General features: G+C 41.8%; 1 pseudogene; it reads left to right on the forward strand.

The window, feature by feature from the left end:
• The first annotated feature begins 475 nt into the window (after positions 1-475).
• On the forward strand, positions 476-1280 carry LOC113936311 (annotated as a pseudogene).
• The last annotated feature ends 16441 nt before the right edge of the window (positions 1281-17721 follow it).

The following is a 17721-nucleotide window of genomic DNA, read 5'->3' on the forward strand; positions in this document are numbered from 1 at the left end:
TTAGAAAATGGATCCTTGTCATCTTATGTAGAGCTGGGCATAAGGTGTCACAAGTACCTCAAGAAAACCCTCCTCTACATGCTTTGTGTTTTACCTAAATGAGGTTTGTGCTGCTCCTCAGGTGGAGATTTTAAACTATAATGAGATAAAGGGAACTGTAAATCACTCCATGGGTAACTTACTCCCTGGTCCATCTGCTTAGGTTTGAGTCGGGGGTTAAGCTCAAACTGGGAAAGGCCAAGCTCTTCCTCATGACAGTCATTACTTTTGTTGGATAGTTTTTGTTTTCCTGACAGGAGACTGCCCACGAGGTGCTTTGCCAGAAGCAAAAGATAAGGTGGGAAGAAGATGTTAAGTAAGATGTGGGACAAAGGTCTGAGGGTACAAGCAGGTAACCAGGGAAGGTCAAGGTCATGGGTCTAGCTGGTGACATTAACTCCTCCTTTCACCTTAGGGACCATTATGAACTCTATCAATGGCCACTTGGTCACTGTGGTGTTTATTGCAGGCACTGCTGACATTCAGGGATGTGGCCATGGAGTTCTCCCAGGAGGAGTGGGGATGCCTGACCCACACTCAGCGGGAACTGTACAGGGATGTGATGTTAGAGAACTATGGAAACCTTCTCTTCTTGGGCGACTCCTTCCAGACTTCCTAAACACCACTCTGGGTTTTCTTCCTTCCTGTGAAGACTGTCTCTTGCAAGATTCCTCTTTGAATGGTTGGAATTCAGATCCAGGCAGAAAGGGAAATAAGTAGGGGTTTGCAGATGTAGAGAAAAAACTTTGTGATGTTTCCTTTTCTGCTTTAGTTTCCCTTCCTTAAGGTAACAGCATCACTTCTGTAGATTACTGGCAGTTCTAAACACTAAGGGCATAAAATGGTACTGCCCACATCTTCTCCAATTTGCACTCCTTATTATTGTGTCTAATACTTGGAAGTGGAGCTCGGGATGTGAACATTGGAAATCCCCCCTTATTGTAAAGGGGCTGCTTTCAACAGCATTTGGGAAAACATGTTCTCGATTTTACAGTGTCCTCTCTTCTCTCCTGAGCAAAATCGTAATTAAAAGTTAGAATCCCCAGCAGTACTCTTTTCCTTTTTGAGGAAATTTGAGACAAATCGGTCTCATTATGTAAAAGCCAGACTTGGTCTCCTTTTCAGAACCAAAGAGGGAGCCTTGGGATGTGAAGGGAAAGGAGACAGTAGCCTTCCATCCAGGTAGGCGGGAACGAATGAGGCAGATGACAGAGGCGAGGTCCAAATGCAAAGGAAAATGATAGACCTTAAACTGTGGTTTGAGTAGCTCTCTGAATGGAAATTAGTTTAGAAGCCTAGTGTTACCTCTCCCTCTCACCGAGGGACACCTGCTATCCAACATTATCACGCTCTTACATCCTCTAAGGATTCTGCTTCAGCTTCACTGGTGGTCCATCACAACCACAGGGAGGGCCAGGGGACTCCCCCTGTTGTGGGAGAGCCTCCATAATCCGAGAGCTTTTCCATTGCTTTGAGGGCCCTGCAGAAATCTCCTTATTTCTGAGGATCTTTCTGTTTAGCCCTTTGCAAGTTGTGTTTCCCCTCATCTGAGAAATGTGTCAGGGTTGTGGTGGACATATTGAGGTTTGGTGTAGAAATCCGGGAACACTGGAGACAGATATTACATGTTTTCTGGTTTATGCTTTCCAATGTTTTGGAGACTTTAATCTTAACTGAGCATAACTGAGACTCAGTAACCTCATCAGATAACAAAGCACCTCCCTAAAATGAGAAAATCTAATGCTTTATTTCCCTTCAAAAGTTTTTTTTTTTTTCATATTAGCTAATATAGAAATTTCCACTCTGTGTTCCATTCCTCAGTGTTGAAATAACATAGAATTCCTACCTAAATGAATGCCATTGGGGAGCTAGAACATTTAGACCTCAGAATTTGTAGCCTTTAATAAAGTCTCAATTGTTACCTTACTAAAATTGCATCAGTTCATAATTCTGTCTTGTGTGAAGTTCCTGTGACTTTTTACTATGTGTTTTCATTTTCTAAATAGTTGTACGCGAGAGTCCTCTCATCTTTTTTTTCTTTTAGCTCAAAAGTTCTGATAGAACATGGTGGGCCTGTGCTTTATAAGAAGTGAGGTAATTAGTTAAACCCCCATATTTAAGGAAAAAATTTGTTCATAAATTTTACTTCACTAAAAAGTAATCATGCATTTTTTCTTCTGCTTTCCTCAGAATGTATCTGAGTGTCATCCCAAATACTTACTTTTTATAAAGTTGTCAGTATATTTACATTGTTGGTGTTTATTTAGAAATAAACAGATTGGGGTGCCTGGGTGGCTCAGTTAAGCATCTGCCTTCACCCTCAGGTCTTGATCTAAGGGTTCTCAGATTGAGCCCCAAGTCTGATTCCTGCTCATTGGGGAGCCTGCTTCTCCCACTCCCTCTGCCACTCCCCCTGCTTGTGTGCTCTGTCAAAAAAATGAAATATTTAAAAAAATAGAAATGAAAGGATTTGTTTGCTTGGCTCTAAGGAATGAATTATACCTTGCATTCTGGGTAAAAGGAATATATTAATGACATGATACATTTTTCAAGTCTTTTAAGCGCCTGTTTGTTTTTTTAAAGATTTTATTTTTTATTTATTTGAGAGAGAGAGAGCACAAGAGAGGGGAAGGTCAGAGGGAGGAGCAGACTCGCTGCTGAGCAGGGAGCCCAATGTGGGACTCGATCCCGGGACTCCAGGATCAGGACCTGAGCCGAAGGCAGTCACTTAACCAACTGAGCCACCCAGGCACTCTTAAGCACTTATTTGTAAGATTATCATTAGACCTTCTTCTGGTGGATTTTAATGAATATAATTTAAAATTTGTCAGTGAAGACATGCCAGTAATTCAAATGCTTGTTTTTCTTGCATACATAGTCACAGTTTAAAATTATAGTTACATACTAGTTCTCTTACTAAATAATTCATGTTTTTTTTTTTTATGTAGAAATTTGGGTTAAATTTGGTCTTACTCTGGTTTTGCAATCCCATAATCATGTGCTTCCTTTTGTCTGGGACTCTCCACAACAGTAGTTACTTCTGGTTTCCTTATATACTGTGTATTTTGGTATAGGATGACAATTTTTAACTCAGCAGATTTTAAGACAATGCGAGTTTACCTCAAATATGAATCAGCTTTATGCCCTTTGCCAAGAACATTATGTATTTGTATCATTATTACCCATACATACTTTGTGACTCATCTTGTGTATTTCTTTCATTGGTTAGTGGTCAGTGTATATTGTATCATGCCTACATGTGTTGTCATAATAATAGAAATAATTTCATCATCTATTTACTGGTGGATTTTTATTCTCCTTGCATGAAAGACACTTTTGAATTGCAAGTAATTTTGAAACACTTCCTACCTGTGTATCAAGTTCAGGTACAGTTTATCCTTAGTTGTGGTGTTATACCCCTGACATGTTTTGATACCATTCTCAGGCACTTTTGTGTCTTCTGTACATATTTTCATTGTGCTTTCAAAATGAAACTGAAAGGTATAAAAAAAACACTTTAAACTGATGGTCTCAATTGCATCCAAACTTAGTCCACTTATCTCCATTCCTGCACATACCTTGTTTCTGATATCACAAATTCTATCTTTTATGTTGCATACTTTATTATCTACATTTATGATTTTTTATGCTTTGATTTTTAATTTGTCTTGAGGTAGAAATATGAGCAACCTGTGCTACCTCATTACAACACTACGGGTTTCTATAATTGTGGAAATATTTATATTTACCAGAGAGCTTTATGTTGTCCTGTGGTTTTAGTTTCTGTTTAGAATCCTTTTATTTCAACTAGAAGTGCTTCCTTTAACATTTTGTGTAAGACAAGTCTCCTGATAAACTTAGAGGGGTTTCTATGTGGGAAGATCTTCATTTCTACCTTCATGGAAAACAGTTTTCCCAGATAGAGTATTCGTGGTGGATATTTTGATCTTTCAGTGTTTGAATACACTGTCCCATGCAGTTCTTCCGATCAGGTCTGCCGTGAATCCCACTACTAATCTTATAGGAGCTCTCTTGTATAAGATGAGTTGCTTTTGTCATCTGGTCTCAAAATTCTCTTTTCACCTTTGATTTTTCATAGGTTAATTATAAGGTGTCACTGTGTTGATGTCTAGACATTTACCCCACCCTGAATTTCCTGAGCTTGTTGAATTTGTTCTTTCCACATTCGTGGGAAATACAAGCCCTTAGATCTTCATGTAAGCCCTCTGCCCCATTTCACTTTCCTCTCCTTTTGGGGTCCCCTTAATGTACATATGGGACCACTTGGTGTCCCAGGAGTTCCTAGACTCTCTCCTGTTCCACATTTTTCTTTGGTCCTCTCAGCAGATAATTTAAAACAAGGGGTCTTTAAAAACAAAACAAAACAATAACAAAAAAATAGGTCTTTAAGTTGTCTGAATATTTCTTCTGCTTGATCAAGTCTATGGGTGACCCACTGGTGTGTTTTTAACTTCAGTAATTGTACTCTTCAGCTCCCAATTTCTGGTATATGATTTGTTTTATTGTTTGTTTCTTGGGATTTACATTTTGGTCCTGCATACTTTTCCTGATAACATTGTTACCTGTTTTTCTTCTTCCTCCATAAGCACCTTTATGATGGTTATTTGAATTCTTCATCAGGCAATCAGTAGTTCTTAATTTAGAGCCAGTATTGGACATTTATTTCATTCCTCTGACTAGAACACGTTTTCCTGGTTCTTTGCATGCCTTATTATCTTTTGTTGACACTTGGGAATTTAAAAAAAAAAGCAGCCTCTGGGCCCAGGATTATGGACTTGCTTTGTACAGATCAACACAAATAGCAATTCGGGGACCTCCCCCACATGTTCTGGGCATTTGTCATGTCTGAAAATTTGTGATTTCCCAGTTTTCAAAGTGTAGTTACTTTTTAGAGTCCATGACACCTTCCTCTCTCTGTTTGTCTTCATCTCTGTAGTCTCTCCGTTGGTCGAACAAATGCTCACCTTTGGTCTGAGCAGCCACCGCACTGCATCCAGAGGGTGCTGTCATTCCTTCCTCCTTCCATGTCCTGCATGACAGAAACATGTCCTCAGGCAGCAGCAAAGTAGTGAGATCACTGAACATACAGGTCACTCATTTGTTTCTCTTTTGAGGAGAGGTAAGAGTTTTCTCACAGTGTTGCCATGGAGTGTCAGGGAGGGAGTGTCACAAACTTTGTCTCCCTGATGTGTATATATATTCCATTAAATATGTATATATCCAAATATACACACACAAACACCACATCTTTATCCATTCATCTGTCGATGGACATCTGGTCTTTGGTTTTGTTGACTGTTTCCTTTGCAAAAGGTTTTTGTCGTTTTTTTTAAGATTTTATTTATTTATTTGACAGAGAGACAGTGAGAGAGGGAACACAAGCAGGGGGAGTGGGAGAGGGAGAAGCAGGCTCCCCACTGAGCAGGGAGCCCGATGCGAGGCTCTATCCCAGGACCCTGGGATCATGACCTGAGCTGAAGGCATACACTTAATGACTGAGCCACCCAGGCGCCCCAAAAGGCTTTTATCTTGATGAAGTCCTAATAGTTCATTTTTGCTTTGGTTTCCTTTGCTTTTGGAGACATGTCTAGCAAGAAGTTGCTGTGGCCAAGGTCACAGAGTTTACTGCCTGTGTTCTCCTCTAGGATTTTGATGGATTCTTGTCTCACATTTAGGTCTTTGATCCATTTTGAGTTTATCTTTTTGTATGGTGTAAGAAAATGGCTTGGTTTCATTCTTCTAGATGTGGCTGTCCAATTTTCCCAACACCATTTTTTTGAGGACATTGTCCGATTTCCATTGGATGTTCTTTCCTGCTTTGTTGAAGATTAGTTGACCATAGAGTTGAGGGTCCATTTCTGAGCTCTCTATTCTGTTCGATTGATCTATGGATCTGTTTTTGTGACAGTACCATACTGTCTTGATGATTATAGCTTTGTGATACAACTTGAAGTCAGAAATTTTGATGCTTCCAGCTTTGGTTTTCCTTTTCATCATTACTTTGGATATTTGGAGTCTGTTTCCATACATATTTTAGGATTATTTCTTCCAGTGTGAAAAATGCTGATGGCAGTTTGATAGGGATTGCACTCAATGTGTAGATTGCTTTGGGTAGCATAGATATTTTAACAATATTGTGCTCCCAACCTATGAGCATGAAATGTTTTTCCATTTATCGCGTGCGTGTGTGTGTGTGTGTGTCCGTCCTTCTCAATTTCTTTCCTAAGTGTTCTATAGTTTTCAGAGTACAGATCCTTTCCCTCTTTGGTTAGGTTTATTCCTAGGTATCTTATGGTTTTTGGTGCAATTATAAATGAGATCAATTCCTTGATTTCTCTTTCTTTTGCCTTGTTAGTGTATAGCAATGCAACCAACTTATGCATTGATTTTTATATCCAGCAACTTTGCTGAATACTGTATCACTTCTGTCAATTTTTGGGTGGAGTCTTTTTTTTTTTTAAGATTTTATTTATTTATTTGACAGAGACACAGCGAGGGAGGGAACAGAAGCAGGGGGAGTGGGAGAGGGAGAAGCAGGCTTCCTGCCCAGCAGGGAACCCAGTGTGGGGCTTGATCCCAGGACCCCGGGACCATGACCCGAGCTGAAGGGAGACGCTTAACCGACTGAGCCACCCAGGCACCCCTGCGTGGAGTCTTTTGAGGTTTCTATATAGAGTATCATGTCGTCTGTGAAGAGTGAGAGTTTAACTACTTCTTTGCTGATTTGGATACATTTTATTTTTTACTGTCTGATTGCTCAGGTTAGGACTTCCAGGACTATACTGAACATCAGTGGTGAGAGTGGACATCCCCACCTTAGGGGAAAGGCTCTCAATTTTTCTGCATTGAGAATGATATTAGCTGTGGGTTTTTCATATATGTCCTTTAGGATGTCAAGTTATGTTCCTTCTATCCTTACACTGCAGAGAGTTATCAAGAAAAGATGCTGTATTTTGTCACATGCTTTTTCTTTATTGATAGGATCATATGTTTCTTGTCCTTTTATTGATGTGGCTTATCACATTGATTTGTGGATGTTGAACCACCCTTACAGCCCAGGAATAAATCCCACTTGGTCCTGGTGAATAATCTTTTTTTTTTTTAAGATTTTATTTATTTATTTGACACACAGAGATAGAGGGAGAGAGCACAAGCAGGGGGAGCGGCAGGCAGAGGGAGAAGCAGGCTTCCTGCATGAGCAGGGAGCCCGATGTGGGGCTCGATCCCAGGACCCTGGGATCATGACCTGAGCCGAAGGCAGCGGCTTAACCAACTGAGCCACCCAGGCGCCCTGAATAATCCTTTCAATGCACTTTTGGATCCTATTGTCAGTATCTGGGTGAGAGGTTTTTGCATCTATGTTCATCAGGGATATTGGTCTGTAATTCTCCTTTGAGTGGGGTCTTTGTCTGGTTTTGGAAACAGGATAATACCTCATAGAATGAGTTTGTAAGTTTTTCTTTCCACAACTACTTTTTGAAACAGTTTCAGGAGAATAGGTATTAATTCTCCTTGAATTGTTTGATAGAATTCTACTGTGAGGTCATCCAGCCCTGGATTCTTGTTTGTTGGGAGATTGTTGACTACTGCTTCAATTTCTTTGCTGATTATGTGTCTACTCAAGTTTCTATTTCTTCCTGCTTCAGTTTGGGTAGGTTAGATTTTTCGAGGAATGCATCCATCTTTCTTCCAGATTTCCTAATTTGTTGGTGTATGATTACTCACAATATTTTGTTACAACTGTTTGTATTTCTTCAGTATTGGTTGTGATCTCTCATTTTTCATTCATGATTTTATTTGGGTCCTGTCTGCTCTTTCTGGTAAGTCGGCTAGGGGTTTGCTTTATCAGTCTTATAAATTCCTGCTAGGGGTTTGGTTTATTAATCCTTATTTATTAATTCCTTCAAAGATCCAGCTCTTAGATTTGTTGATCTGTTCTGTTGGTTGGTTTTTTATTTCTATATCATTGATTTCTGCTCTAATCTTTATTTCTTTTCTGCTGGATTTAGGCTTTATTTGCTGTTTTGTTTTGTTTTTTTTTTCAGCTCCTTTAGATGGAAGGTTAGATTATGTATTTGAGATTTGTCTTTTTCTTGAGAAAGGCCTGTATTGCTATATACTTCCCTCTTAAGACTGCCTTTGCTGCATCCCAAATGTCCTGAACAGTCGTGTTTTCATTTTCATTTGTTTCCATATATATTTTAAATTCTAATTTAATTTCCTGTTTGACCCATTCTTTTTTTTTTTTTAAAAAAGATTTTATTTATTTATTTGAGAGAGAGAATGAGAGACAGAGAGCACGAGAGGGAAGAGGGTCAGAGGGAGAAGCAGACTCCCTGCCGAGCAGGGAGCCCGATGCGGGACTCGATCCCGGGATTCCAGGATCATGACCCGAGCCGAAGGCAGTCGCTCAACCAACTGAGCCACCCAGGCACCCTCTTTTTTTTTTTTTTTTAAGATTTTATTTATTTGACAGATAGTGAGAGCAGGAACACAAGCAGGGGGAGTGGGAGAGGGAGAAGCAGGCTTCCTGCCGAGCAGGGAGCCTGATGCGGGGCTCGATCCCAGGACCCAGGGGTCATGACCTGAGCCAGAGGCAGACGCTTAACGACTGAGCCACCCAGGCGCCCCTGACCCATTCATTCTTGAGTAGGATTCTCCTTAACCTCCATTTGTTTGTTTTCCTTCCAAATTTTCTCTTGTGATTGAGTTTAAATTTAAAGCAATGTGGTCTGAAAAATGGAATAATCTCAAACTTTCTGTACCATTCAAGACCCAATTTTTGACCCTGTATGTAAACTATTCTGGAGAATGTTCCATGTATACTCAAGAAGAATGTGTATTCTGCTGCTGAGTAGATGTTATACCTCAGGAAGAAATCAATACTCTATTAGGAGTGATGATGCAGCACGAGGTAAGAGATGAAACATGTCTAAGCCGAAGCATTGGCATGAATTCTTCACTGGGGAGAGGACCCCTGTCCAAGGCTACACTATTGACTCTGAATCTAGAAAGATAAATTTTATCTGTTTTTCAAAATCCTCTCCAGTTCTTCTGTCTCTTCATCTCCATTGCCGTGATGTAGGTATCAAAACTGACCTTCCTTCCTGTGTTTTGGAGACCCCATTGTCACTGCTCTCCCCCTCCCGTCTAAGCCTTATAGGCCCTTGTAGAGCCTTAGGAGTAGCTTGGAATTTTCAAATTCAATGGTAAATGGTTGGTAACAGGATCATTTGAGGCCATAATTGAGATTTAAATACAATATTGTCACCGCTTCATTGGAAGCATAGGCAAACTCCATCAATGGGCCCCAGGATTAATTTAGGTACTTGGCACTTTGAGAGTTGTGAGGACAGATAAAACATGATGACGACACAGTTCGAGAGGAAGATAAATCCTACGAAAACCAAATATGGAGAACTCTTGAAATGTGGGGAAGTTCTTTGGTCACTGCAAGGCCTTAGGAAGCTACTTGTGATGAGCAAATGTGACAGAGATGCATTCTTGGGAATTGTGGTGCTTTTCTGGGAAGTCAGATGCTTTTCTCATGGTTTAATTAATTCTCTGGTTCTCCTGAGGACGAGTTGCTGTTCGATGACAGAGATAACTGTACTTTTCCAGGCCCAGATTCATGGAGTGATGTATAGAGGGGGGTATTGGATGATTTAAATATTGTGTGCATAGCTTGAAGATGTCCCATGACAGAGTAGATGTTGAAGATGAAGAACGCTGTTGGACATTACTAGTCAGAACCAGCAAGTATTGGTATCCCAGGAATATAACCCCAACTTAGGTCTGTCCCAGTACGGATGGGTGACCTTCCAAGGAAGCTGACCTGAGGTTGGCAGGGCCCTCCCTCACTTCCACTCAGCTCCATGATGAGTCTAGTCCTGTGCTCTATGTGCAAGGCAGTGGTTGAGAAGCAGGTCATCTCTCACCACAGGGACCATTTCTGCTCTAAACAGCCTACCCAATTTTTGGGCTAGCTGTCCCTATGTTGTTTAACAGCCCATGCAGTCCCTATACTCCTGAGAGGAAAGAGGATTTCATCAGTTGTAGAAACTGATGAAATTAAGTTGGTTAGCATGTTACAGTCATATTTAACATTGCATCAATTGAAGAGAATTCATTTCTCAGTACCCTTTGTGGTCAGCTATATAATGAAAAGGTTGATGTGTAAATATAGAAAAGACAATGTATATTTTCTGTTATGTACACAAGGAGCAGGTACACACTCGGGTCTTATAAAATAGGTTAGACACCCTAGGGTATCCTGATTTTTCTATTTCTATTCTCTGGTATTGTCCACCCCCAGGCATTGTGATTATACTCACAACCCTTGGATCATGACCTGAATAGAAACTTATAGTTGGATGCTTAACCAATAGAGCACCCAGGAGACCCACTTTATTTTTTAAGATTTATTTTAGAGCAGAGCAAGTGAGTAGGTGGAGGGGCAGGGGGAAAGAGAATATCCTGAAGCATACTACTGGCTGAGCTGAGAGCCCGGATCAGGGCTTGACCCCAGGACCCCGAGATCATGACTTGAGCTGTTTAACCAACAGAGCCACCCACACACCCCTGTTCTAATTAACATAAATTTGGATTGCTTGCATTCAGGATTGTGACCTAACGTGTATTTGGGGTGATCTCTGTGAGCTCAAAGAGGGTAGAGAGAGAGGAGAGAAGGAAGAGGAGGAAGACAGATTTTGTTAGATTCATTTATGAATAAAGAAAATGTGTGTTGTGTATGTTGTTTGTATGCCACAACAGTAACATGGCCACAAGCATAGAGGGTTTTTTTTTTGTTTAAGATTTTTATTTGACAGAGACAGCGAGAGAGGGAACACAAGCAGGGGGAGTGGGAGAGGGAGAAGCAGCCTTCTCACTGAGCAGGGAGCCCAATGTGGGGCTCGATCCCAGAACCCTGGGATCATGACCTGAGCCGAAGGCAGACGCTTAATGACTGAGCCACCCAGGCGCCCCCAAGCCTAGAGGGTTTCTAAGAGTGAGTTCTGTCTCGATAACTCAGGATTGACCATGACACAGTTCCTGCAGAGGCTGTCAAGTTTAGCCTGAGTCAGAGTCAACTGGAGGATCTGTAAATCTTGGATTGTTGTGCCTATCCCCACATTACCATGTCAGTAGTTCTGGGGTACAGCCCCCCAACTAACCTTTCTTACCCAATCTCAGGTGCCTGTCTAGGGAGCGGATGTTGAGAACCAATATCTGAGGACACATTTATAGTTGTGTTCTTCATAAGGTATCAGCCTTATCAAAATGTAGTCAGATACACAGGTATATAGTCTTGGTTCTCCAGGTGTGAAAGTGGACTCATTGCTGGGCCTTTCCTGTGTGTTTAGAGTAGTCAACCAGAAAGCCACTCAGGCTATGTGTAATGTAGCCTGGAATTTTCAGTTAGAAGTCTTAGTTCATGGAAGCTGTTCTGTGTGAAGACTTCTGGGTGAATCATTGAGTTTTAAAGAGGAAAGAGAATCCAAACACAGGTCACCTTCTGGAAGGGCATTTGACATGGCTGCCCCGTGTTGACTTTTAGGGTATCCATATTTAAACACTGACTCTACCAATATTGAGAGGCTCACTAAACTCTCTTTTATCTAAATCTTTTCTGTCCATAAAAGGACAATAGTATTAGCACCAGCACATTGAATCAAGAACATTAACTACATTACAGTGGATAAAGCAATAATTGTGGAACATACATTGTACATTTTATGCAAAGGAACATGTCAGACTCTAGGGAATATGTTGGATTTTATTTTTCACAAAAAGATAGTCCACAATCATGCCGAGTCCTCTCTACGTGAATGTGAATATTGAACCTTGGAAAATTTGATGAATGATCTGTCTGGTCCATTTTTCATTGGACTTCTGCAAAATTTCTCACTTTTTTTTTAAAGATTTTATTTATTGAGAGAGAGAATGATATAGAGAGCATGAGACAGGGGAGGGTCAGACGGAGAAGCAGACTCCCCGCTGAGCAGGGAGCCCGATACGGGACTCGATCCCGGGACTCCAGGATCATGACCTGAGCCGAAGGCAGATGCTCAACCAACTGAGCCACCCAGGCGCCCCAAATTTCTCACTCTTGTATCTGTACCTCTTCCTTTACTGAAATGGAATGAAGGCAAGTTTGAGAGGTTTTATTCTGTCATCTGAAGGTAGCCAACTGTAATTTCTTCTACAGTTACCCCAGGGACATGGCAGCTTCTGGTTTAAAATATTTGCAATCTTTTTTAAAGATTTTATTTATTTGAGAGAGAGACACACAGCAAGAGAGAGAACAGAAGAAGGGGGAGTGGGAGAGGGAGAAGCAGGCTTCCCGTGGAGCAAGGAGCCCGATTCAGGGCTCGATCCCAGGACTCTGGGATCATGACCTGAGCCGAAGGCAGACGCTTAATGACTGAGCCACCCAGACACCTCCTACAATTTTTTTTAAAGATTTTATTTTATTTGAGAGCGAGTGAGCACAAGAGAGAGAGAGCGCACAAGCATCAGGTTGGGGAGGGGCAGAGGGAGAGGGAGAAGCATACTTCCCCACTGAGCAGGGAACCTGATGCTGGGCTCGATCCCAGGACCCTGGGATCATGACCTGAGCCAAAGGCAGATGCCTAACGACTGAGCCACCTAGGTGCCCCACAATCGTTTTGGATGTAATTTTATTCTCTAAGATTACAGACCACCAGATACATGTCCATTGACACTGTGGTTCCCTGTGTTTCCAAACCTATGCTGGCAACTCCGCGGTTAGCTGGGGCCAGAGGTGATATTCGGATTTGGCATTTGGCAGGACTGAAGGACATTCTCTGTTGCTGGGCAGTACCATTGGCTAGGCTCTGAGACTGCCTGGATTCACTGTTCAAGTTCCCTGGTCAGAGAGAGTCAGATGTTATACTCAACCCTACAGCAACACTGCTGGGTTGGCTCTCTCCCCATAGGCCTATAAGAAGCTCTGTGGTTGCCTAGGGTCTTTGTTCAGTCTTCCTGGAGGGGCAGGAGTAGAGGCTATGCTCAGCAGTGGGATGTGACTTCCAACTTTTGTACCTACTCATGAAGAGCCACAGAATGGCCTTAATTTTCTAGTTCAACCTATTGATTGGAGAACCAAGTCAGACATAGCTGCTGATAAATCTCCTCAACCAGGAGGGTTCATTTCCACTCTGTACATGAGCAGAGTCACTGCGATCTCTGATTGGGTGTCACTGCAAGGTGGAACACAGTCTTGTCTGGCAGTCTTTCAAGATTTCAGCACTGGTTTTGTAAGCCCTACCCACCTTCTCCATGTCTGTGTGATCCCCACTGGTCCAGCACCACAGATTGCCCCAGGCATCCTCATGAGGTGAGATCTCAATGGGCCACTCAGGAAGTGGCTTGCCATTTGGGGAATGCTGGATGCCCACCATGGGCTCTTTTTTCCTTGGTGGAGCAATTGTAGTTTCTTTTGGTCCTTTATGGTGGGACTGTGCTGGCTCTGGGAAGGTGCATTGTGATCAATGTAAAATTGCTCCTCTTAACCTTCTAATGTTGTCCTTCTTGGTCTCTGCGGTCCAGGGGGTTCTTCAGCCTCACCCCTGAATACTGAGAGTTTGCCCGTTGATGTCTTATGTTAATAGTTGCTAGTTGAGTTTTTTTTTTTTTTTTTTAAGATTTTATTTGACAGAGAGAGACAGCGAGAGAGGGAACACAAGCAGGGGAGTGGGAGAGGGAGAAGCAGGCTTCCCGCCGAGCAGGGAGCCCGATGCAGGGCTCGATCCCAGGACCCTGGGATCCTGACCTGAGCTGAAGGCAGACGCTCAACGACTGAGCCACCCAGGCGCCCCTGAGCTTATTTTCAAAGTACTGAAGTGGGAATTACCTATTTCACCATCTCGATTATGTCATCCCTCTGTGATGAATGGATTTATATTGCATGAGTAAAAATGAATGTTTCCCTGTATATAAGTATTTGTGTGTCTTTATACATGTGTATATATATATGCACAGATGTTATCCATGAAGTAGAATATTTAAATAGTGTAACTTTTGATATTGAAAAATAACACTATTAATAACAGTGACAAGCTCCTTTCATGTTAAAAATTATTCTGTATGGTATTTGTATTGTCATGCTGGTTATTTGGCTATCACTACATGGGCTTTTGTTTTGTTGATTTTATCCTGTTTTAATTATAGCTATAGGATAATTCCAGTCAAATATATTCAAGCAATGTTTTTGTTTTGTTTTGTTTTTTAATTTGAAAGAGAGCATGAGCAGGGTGGAGAGGGAGAAGCAGGCTCACCACTGAGGCCAGAACTGGTTGTGGGGCTTGATCCCAGGATCTGGGGATCATGACCTGAGACACAGACACTTAACTGACTGAGCCACCCAAGCGCCCCTCAAGCAAAGTTTAATGTTATCAGCAACATGGTTTATTTATATTTGATATTCCAATGGAGATATCGGGGTTTGGATTTTCCAAGTTCTTTAATGTTTTTCCTAACAACCTTATTTTTTTTACTATCTTTTCTTTCCTGTGTTCATAGAAAGTAATTCTATGTTTTATTCTTTGTGATGATTGTGCATTCAGTAACATATTGCTTTAGCTAGAAATTAAAGATTGCTTTTAAAATCTAGTCAGTGTGGGGCACCTGGGTGGCTCAGATGGTTAAGCGTCTGCCTTCGGCTCAGGTCATGATCCCAGGGTCCTGGAGTCGACCTCCCTGCTCAGCGGGAAGCCTGCTTCTCCCTCTCCCACTCCCCTGCTTGTGTTCTCTCTCTCGCTGTGTCTCTGTCAAATAAAATCTTAAAAAAAAATAAAATTCCCCTTGAGCTCCTCAGTAACTTTTCCCTGTCAGCACTCTTTTACCATGTAACGTAAGAAGCTGCCGTGCTCACTTTTGTACTTTATATAAATGTAGTCAGGCAATGGGGCCTCTTTGGTATTTGGCTTTCTTTCTCTTTGTGAAATGATGTGTATTCCTGCATGTTACTGTGCATCGTTCATTAGACTAGATCATTCCAGGGCGCCTGGGTGGCTCAGTTGTTGGACGTCTGCCTTCAGCTCAGATCATGATCTCAGGGTCCTGGGATCAAGCCCCACATCGGGCTCCCTGCTCGGCGGGAGGCCTGCTTCTCCCTCTCCCACTCCCCCTGCTTGTGTTCCTTCTCTCGCTTTGTCCCTGTCAAATGAATGAATAAAATCTTAAAAAAAAAAAAATCAATCTGATTCCATTGTGTGAATATCAAGTGATTGCATCATTCTCCTGTTAATGGGAGGGGGGTGGTTCTCCATGTAGGAGTGTCATGAATAGTACTGGCATGTAACATCTATAATTTATCTTTTAGTGGAACATGCACACATATCTGTTGGCGATATATGTGGGACTGAATTGTTGGTAAATATGGTTAGGTATGTTCAGCTTTATTTTTTTTAAAGATTTTTATTTATTTATTGAGAGAGAGAGTGATAGCATGAGAAGGAAGAGGGTCAGAGAAGCAGACACCCTGCTGAGCAGGGAGCCCGATGCGGGACTCGATCCTGGGACTCTAGGATCATGACCTGAGCCACCCAGGTATGTTCAGCTTATAATAGATACTACTAAGCCCTTCCCCAAAACCTTGTACCAATTTTCACATCTGCCAGCAGTGTATCAGATTTCTAGTTTATCACATACAATCTAAAACTTGGTAATTTATGTGATTTTGATGTTGGGCTCCTGGTTGATATGCAGTGTTACTAAGTTGTGGTTTTAGTTGCTTTGTTGTTGGTTTTGTTACTCTCTCTGCTATGGAGTTGGTCATTACCCTTTGGATAATCTCTTTGTCAAAGTGTCTAGTTAGTTATTGTGCCCCTTTTTTCTGTTGTGACATCTTTTTGAGTCTTTGTAGTTCTATATATATTGAGTCCTTTGTCTCCTCTCACCCTACTTCTATTTCTTTTTCTTGAGCTTGTGATGCAAAGAAGTTCTTAATATTCTTGTAAACTAATTTGCCACTTCACCCTTCATGGTTAGTTTTTCATTGCTTTTAGAAGTTTTTACTTATACCAAGACCACACAGTAAGAATCCTGTGTTTCTCTAAATCCATCATTATCTTTAAAATTTCAATTAGAAATGTATTAAAAATCATTTTTTTAAAGATTTGACAGAGAGACAGCGAGAGAGGGAACACAAGCAGGGGGAGTGGGAGAGGGAGAAGCAGGCTTCCCGCTGAGCAGGGAGCCCAATGCGGGGCTCGATCCCAGGACCCTGGGATCATGACCTGAGCTGAAGGCAGACGCTTAGCGACCGAGCCACCTAGGCGCCCCAAAAATCAATGTTTTTGTGGTGTCTTAAGTGACTGAGGTTTCCAATCCTTTTTAATCCCCCCCAACATGGCTAACAAATTGAAATGTATTCTAAAAATGTATTGTGCTTTCATTTGCTTACACAAGTCATGTCTTTATATGCATTCACATCACCACAGTCTTGGAACAGAGTTCTCCTGTGATTTGTCTCCATCTTTTCCTGCCTCTAGTGATGTTTAGCAATCACACTGGGTCAAACAAGCAATGTCAGTTTTGATGCCATAAGCTTTCCATGGGTTTCTCTGCTGAGAGGAAAGATTATTCCTTTATTCCTTCCAGGGGCTTGGCAATAGCAACAATCTTCCTGTTACAGGTTGTACCTGGAATCATGGCAACCTGATAGGTCTTTTACCATTGTTTTTCTTTACTTCATTGGAGGTAGGTTAAGTTCTACAGATTTTATTGCCAAACACAGGAGTATAGGCAACCCATTGGACATTGTCTCTAAAGGAGTCCCACACTGACAGCTTTTGGGTGAAAAGATTTCTGCCATGATTTTGGATGCACAGTTCTTTGGTATGTTTACAGAGTGGCCAGGGATGTGTCTGTTGTACAATGTGCATCTTGGGTGTCTTCTAGACCATTAACATTGGCCCTATGGATGAGGGTTGGAAGGCTCTTAAAGCAAAAGCTTGCATGTACATTTTTTTCTTTTTCCTCTGCGTGTCACTGTGAAATGAGCAGAAAAATGTATTGGTACTGTTGTGGATATCAGAACCAAAGACCTACTGGGGTCTTTGCTGTATATAGTGTTGTTGTTATTCTTTGAAATCATGTTTTGGCCTCATGATCTGGACCAACATTTCCTTGATTTTCATCCAGTCCAGGCACAAGGAGTGGGTCAAGTGCATTCACAGGATCAGCATCTCCTCCATAGCTCTACCTGAGCTCAGGGCAGGTACTCAAAGACCTTTTGTCCTTGTGACCACCGATGTTTGATTTTACACCATCTCCTCCATCTTTTATGTGGATGTTGCTTTTTTTCATATTCCCCATTGATGGGTGGTAACTACCTCTGCCCTCTTTCTTATGCGGTTCCCAGTTCTCAGCTCTGTTATTGTAATGAGCCATGATTCCGCTGTATCCAGGACCTACTTGGCCCTCATCTTTTCAGATACTTGAAAGGGCAAGGCCTCTGGTATCCTGTGAGTCGTCCTTAACGTACAGAAATCCTTTTGAAACCTCCCTTTCTCCTTACTTCCCCCAACACCCAAGTATAAAATCAGCCACATCTCACAAACCCAGGGCAGCAGCTCTTTCTGCCTATGGGTCCTACCTCCGTGCTTTAATAAAACCACCATTTTGGGGCACCTG

The sequence above is a fragment of the Zalophus californianus genome, chromosome 17 (genome assembly GCF_009762305.2).
Source record: "Zalophus californianus isolate mZalCal1 chromosome 17, mZalCal1.pri.v2, whole genome shotgun sequence".
Lineage (NCBI taxonomy): Eukaryota > Metazoa > Chordata > Mammalia > Carnivora > Otariidae > Zalophus > Zalophus californianus.